Raw genomic sequence first — 6,000 nt, 5'->3', positions numbered from 1 at the left:
TCACAAAAGAACAGTGGTGTGGAATAAAATACTCATAAGGGGTCGGTGCTGAGCATAATTCTTTACATGATGCAATGATAGGTATATGTGTTCACATTGTTAAAAGTAAATAGTCTATTTCTAAAGAACCATGAAGAACATTTTTACTGCTTTATTTTTTGTCTTGATTTTTTTTTAAAGACAGTCATCCTGTATAGCGTGAAGCGTAGTATGTAGCCCAAGATGACAACAAACTCACAAGCAATAATCTTCTTGTATCTGTCTCCAAACTGCTGAGATTCAAAGCACAAACTACCTTACCTGGTTGTTCATTATCTTCTAAATAAGCAAGTACCACAGAATACACATGTATAAAGTAGTAATAATGTACAAGCAAGGAGCAGAGAGAGATTTAGGGAATTCAGTTAAATATTCTATAACATAGAGAACATTCTCCTTGACACACAATTACCAGGCCCATAATATTGACAGTTCAGTGTGAACAAACCTAACTGTATGACCTCATTTATATGGCACTAAGTGAACTCCTCCCCTGAGAAAAGCCAGACACCAGAGCTATGGCACTCAGAGATAATTAATACATAATTCAAGACTATGCTAGTAAAAATAATACATTGATAGGATAATTCACATTGCAAATGTATATAAAATCTATAAACACATAAAATTAAAATTGTTACTAAATTATAGGTAATTCAATGGTCTATCTTAAATTGTGCCTCTGCCCAACAGGAATTTACAATGGTAAGACTCTTTAAAGGATATACTCAGAATGATATCTTTTATTGCATGTAAATTATGCCTCATTGAAACTGATTTTATAAACAAATTCATAAGCTCATGCACTCAGGATAAGGTATTTGATTAAATTCAAATGCACATCTTATTAAATCACTATTTCCAGTAAATATTCATTGAATATGTCTGTGCAGCATAGTTGGGATTTCAGTAATCAAAACCGTAAAACTTTATTTCCAAGAGTTCATATTCTAGTTGTCCCTAAGCCTTTCTATATTTATGTATGTGTGTATTAATTAATAGACTCTCATGCATTTCATTCTGCCCTTGAATGTGTTATACATCACAGAATGACCTTGAACTTCTGTCTCCACCTAACTGGAGCTGGGGTCTCAAGAGTGGATCATCATGCCAATGCATGCATAGCTGATAGTTGAACTCAAGGTTTCTAATAAGCACTCTACCAACTAAGCTACATCCCTACCTCTCATTTTTTCTAATATATCTATACTATGTATATGAATGTTGCAGTAAATCTCCAACCCCAATAAGCCCATGCAAAAACACACAATTCAGTTACAATATTTATAAGCTGCATGCTTATACTGGGCAGATTTACCACTACACTACTCTATTCCACAGCTATGAGATCCCTTCCTATTTGTAGCTTCTCTGGGCCATGTGGTTCTGTTTCATCTTCCTTCTACCTCCTCTTTTACCATCCAATTCCTCTCTCCTTCCCTCTCTTCCCCGACTCTCTAAAACCTCCAGCTTTACCTTTCTCTTTCACTGCCAATCACAGGCTCTAGCCTTTATTTGACCTGTTAAAATGGGAAGAAGCTTCATATAAAATTACCTGAGTATGTGATCCACTCTTTGTTGGAGCAGCCCATCTTAATAAAGCAGAATTAACATCAGAAAACAAACAGCACAGGGCAACCCACAACATTTCCCAGATTTTGTCCAATTAAAAAGCTTCTTTTTTTTTTAGATATAAATTGAGTACAGGTCTTATAATTATGTAAATTATAAAGTATAAGATATACTTTAACACCCAATCCATCAAATTTGTCAATTAGATAAGTACTCTACTATCATTACTAACTTAAAGAATTATGATTCTATCTCTAGATTATGGTTAGATTTTAGCCTGTCACACCATCTGAAAATCATATCTTCCACTCTATAACCTGTCTCTCAATGTTAAACAACTTGAGTTTGATTATGAAACTAAAACTAGTCTTTAAACCTGTCAGAAATCTGAGAACAACTTAAGCATTACCTGGGTATATAGGAAGCACAAATCATAGCTTCTTAAACTTAAACAATTTTAGAGACAGCTGACTACCTGGAAAGCCCCCTAGTTTCTCAAAATGTTAAAAGCATCAATCTTTAGCCTTCTTGCCAAGGACCATCGGATAGGCCTTCGCAAAGCAGAATTATTAAAGAGTTCTTACCCTATCTTGGCAGACCCAACAGTCAACTCTTCTATATAATGTGTCCTTTTCCTGAAAAGTATCTTGTCAGTAGATGAAATAGGCAATTTCTGTCCAGTGGCTATCTTGTTACAATATGCAACCTCACCTGGAGGTAAAAATGCTCAATTTCTTCTTTGAACCAAAAATGGGTGCTGTCAGGAGCAAACACATCTCATTTTCAAATGATTAAATGTCATCTTTTATGCATTTTTGATGTTTTTCTTTGTTTGGGCTATTTCAATCTGGGCATGAGTAGTGTATGCCTCCTATAGACCTGCCCTTTAATCCTTCTTCTCAGCAATTTATTTTTTTTTCTTGCCTAGTACTTTAGTAGAGATAGTCTAGAGAGGTGAGTTGGAAACTCTAGGGAAGGAGAGTGTATGCTGAATAGACCATCCAGACTGTGATGTCAGCCTGAATGCACACTCTATGAGTTAGTTCTAAGCCACTAAATTTTGCAGCCCTTAGTTGGGTTAAGTTAAGCTATAATTATCTCATCTTGCTTAGGTCCATAAAGCAACAAGAAAAGTTGATACATAACACTGGAACAATTTTTATGTGAGGTAAATATATGATTTATTATTTTATTTGCATGCTAATACAGTTGCAGGAAACATCTGAAGTACAAAACAAAGACTATAAAACAAGATAAAACACATTTAAAATTCACAAGAAAAGTAAACCAAAGATAAATTAGGAAAGAAGATAGGGCCAAGAGTAAAGTACACAAAATATATCCATCTCCCTCTAGAGGTAGATCATTTGCTTGGCTCTAAGCTTTCTAGGAAGCAGTATAAACTGGGAATCAGGGTGAAGTTTGTTATTCACAGTAACCACAAGACAAAAGCAATCAGATACACAGGAAAAGCCTGTTTGTCTTAGTATGAAGACCAGAGAGCTATTACTCCTATGGGTCTTCATAAAAACGACACCGTGAAATATATTAAAGCATATCTTCAGAAAGAAGAAAAAAATACAATAAATCCAGCAATGAGTTTTATAAGTCTGTCATTTATAAAACCCCTTAGTGCAAGGTGGCAGGAATATGGCTTAGTACAATTCACAGACAATGATACAGTTTAAAATGCTGTTCAATAAAGAATGTGAAAAGAACTGGTAATTAAACCTAATCCAATTGGTGTGATAATTTTGTAATTAGTTGGCATGTTTAAAACATCTCTAGTGAATGCAGTAATAATTTACTCCAAGGGCATAAATGTTTCCCTCAAGCAAATCCTGTTTTCTTAATCTTTTAAGTACAAACTGAATAAGCCAAATACAAAAAAAAAAAAAATTCTTGTATAAATGGGTATATTTTAATGTACTGTAATTGTCAGATTTTTATACCCTTTAGCAGAGGAAATCCATCTGGGTTTTTGAACTCTCACCTACACAACACAAATATTATGTCAGCTTAATTAAGCTCAAAATTACTAAGCAAAATTTCAGAAACTCATTTGCAAAAAGTTTACAGTATTCACTCAGTAGGCAAAATCTTGGTTCATCTCTTAAATTAGTCCCCTCTTACCTAAATGTTTGCATTCAATCCAGCCCAATGGATTATTAAAATACAAGCAGTACTAAACCCATAGATGCTGCATTTCTGCTACATGTATGTACCTGTGGAAAAGATTACTCTGTAAATTGGACATATATCTTAATTCTTTTGCTATCTTAAAATACTTTGACATAAACAACTTAAGGAAACGCTGAATGAAAAGTCACAGCTGCAAAAACTTGAAGCAGCTGGCCACATTGCATATGCTGTCACAACAGTGCAAATTTTATATGTTGCCCCTCAGTTGACTTTCTTCATTTACACAGTCTGAGCAATGGATCACTCATACTAGATGAGTCTTCCCACCTCCGTTAACACAGCACTCAAGAATTCATAGCTAGGATCTTAATGTGATATGGTGCTCATGGTGTTTGCTCTTCTGGGCCTACATTTAACTTATTCAGTATTATTTAATATTGTAAATTTTACGAATTTCATAATTTTATTTTTTTAATAACTGAATCAAAATTCCATTGTGAATATGTACCGCATTTTCATTACTCATAAATCAGTTGATGAACATTTAGGCTGTTCCATTTCCTGAATTCTTTGAATAGCACATCTATGAAGATGAATGTGGAAGAACTTCTTTGATAAGATATAAAATCTTTAAGATATACGTAGAGGACTAGGATATTACCTTTTGTTGCAGAAAATATTTTTTTTTAAAAAAGTACGAATTAGGCAGGCTTCCCATGCTACTGCCACCAACTCTCTTCCCCAGCGTGGTTCTGCCACCTCTGTCTCTAGCTCCCACAGTGACAGGTCACAGTATTCCAAGCTCTGGTTTGCTTGTCTCTGTAGCTGCTAGTTCCTTCACAGCCATAACCTCACTGAGATCAGTGGTCCTACCTTTCACTAATCCATTAAAACAAAAGTCTAGAAGCTAATTGTTAACCAGTCAGATTTATATATTAGTAAATTCTCAATTCGCAAGATGCCCACACAATAATTTCAAGGCCAATTGATAATGGTACAAGCTGCACACCTAGAATAGACAAGTTATCCTAATTATTCTATCTTTATATTAAAACATATCTACCTGTGGCTATTTAAAGCCATGCTGGTTCTGAATCATCCTGCTCATCACCTTCCATCTTGCTCTCCCTTTTCTTTCTCCTGAGATGACCTGTATCTGCAACTCTTAGTTCTGGCTCCCTTTTCCCTGTCCAATTACAGGCCTTCTGCTGCACTAATATATTAATGTAGTTGGGCAGAGAAAATTCTGCCATATATCACCCTTTCTGTTTAAATTTAAAAAAAAAAACAACTCTTCTCTCAAAATATAAATTGAGCACAGCTATTACCATTTTGTAATTTCTAAGGTATAATATAGACCTGATATTCAGTCCATTATTTTTGTCATTAAAATAGAACATTGTCATCTGTCCTAACTAAAAGACTTACTATTCTACCTTGACATATGTCCTGAGTTTATATTGTAGCCCCCTATTTGTTATTTATTTTACTTCTTTGTATCCTAAACTATTTTAGCTTAAAATAGTTTGTAAAATTACAAATACCTTAACATAAAATTTTCTTGAGGTAAAATTTGTGTTCTAAAGCAACTAGAATTCATTTTACAAGCCCTCAAATCACCCTATTTTTGATATTGTAATATAATTACATATTTCTTCCTTTCCTTTTCTCCCTGTAAATCCTCCCATATGCTTTTCTTTGCTCTCTTTCAAATTCACATTCGTTTTTAATTTATTTTTGTTACATGTACATACATTTAAAAGGACTTCCAGAATGTGGCATATTTAAATTTCATTTTTAATTAAATATTTTATTAATATGATAATTCTTCTCCCTTTCAACATCAATTCATTCAGCTATTCTGGGCAAAAGATATAGATTAATGTTTTTATAAGAGGGACTCCTGAAAAAGACACAAACTATTAAATAAAATATGACTTACAAAATTATCTAAAATGAGAAATCATGAAATTTACAAAGAAAAAAACAAAATTATCACAGATACTAAGAAATAAAACCGTATGTTATATATTTCTGCACTACAGTTTTTTATGAGTTTTGGTTACACAGCTCTGATTACCCTTTCAGATATCCACCATTGTAAAATAGACTTTCATACAAAAGGAACAGAACAGTTAATTAGTATATGCATGAGCAATAAAAACACATTTAATCTATGTTTAACAGACAAAAATGAGAACTAAATTTCATTATCTATCTGGAGAATTACAGCCTCCTTATTCCTTG

This window comes from Arvicanthis niloticus, chromosome 29 (genome assembly GCF_011762505.2).
Source record: "Arvicanthis niloticus isolate mArvNil1 chromosome 29, mArvNil1.pat.X, whole genome shotgun sequence".
In the NCBI taxonomy this organism is placed as follows: domain Eukaryota; kingdom Metazoa; phylum Chordata; class Mammalia; order Rodentia; family Muridae; genus Arvicanthis; species Arvicanthis niloticus.
The sequence above is the reverse complement of the archived record's forward strand: the minus strand, read 5'-3'. Positions refer to the sequence as shown.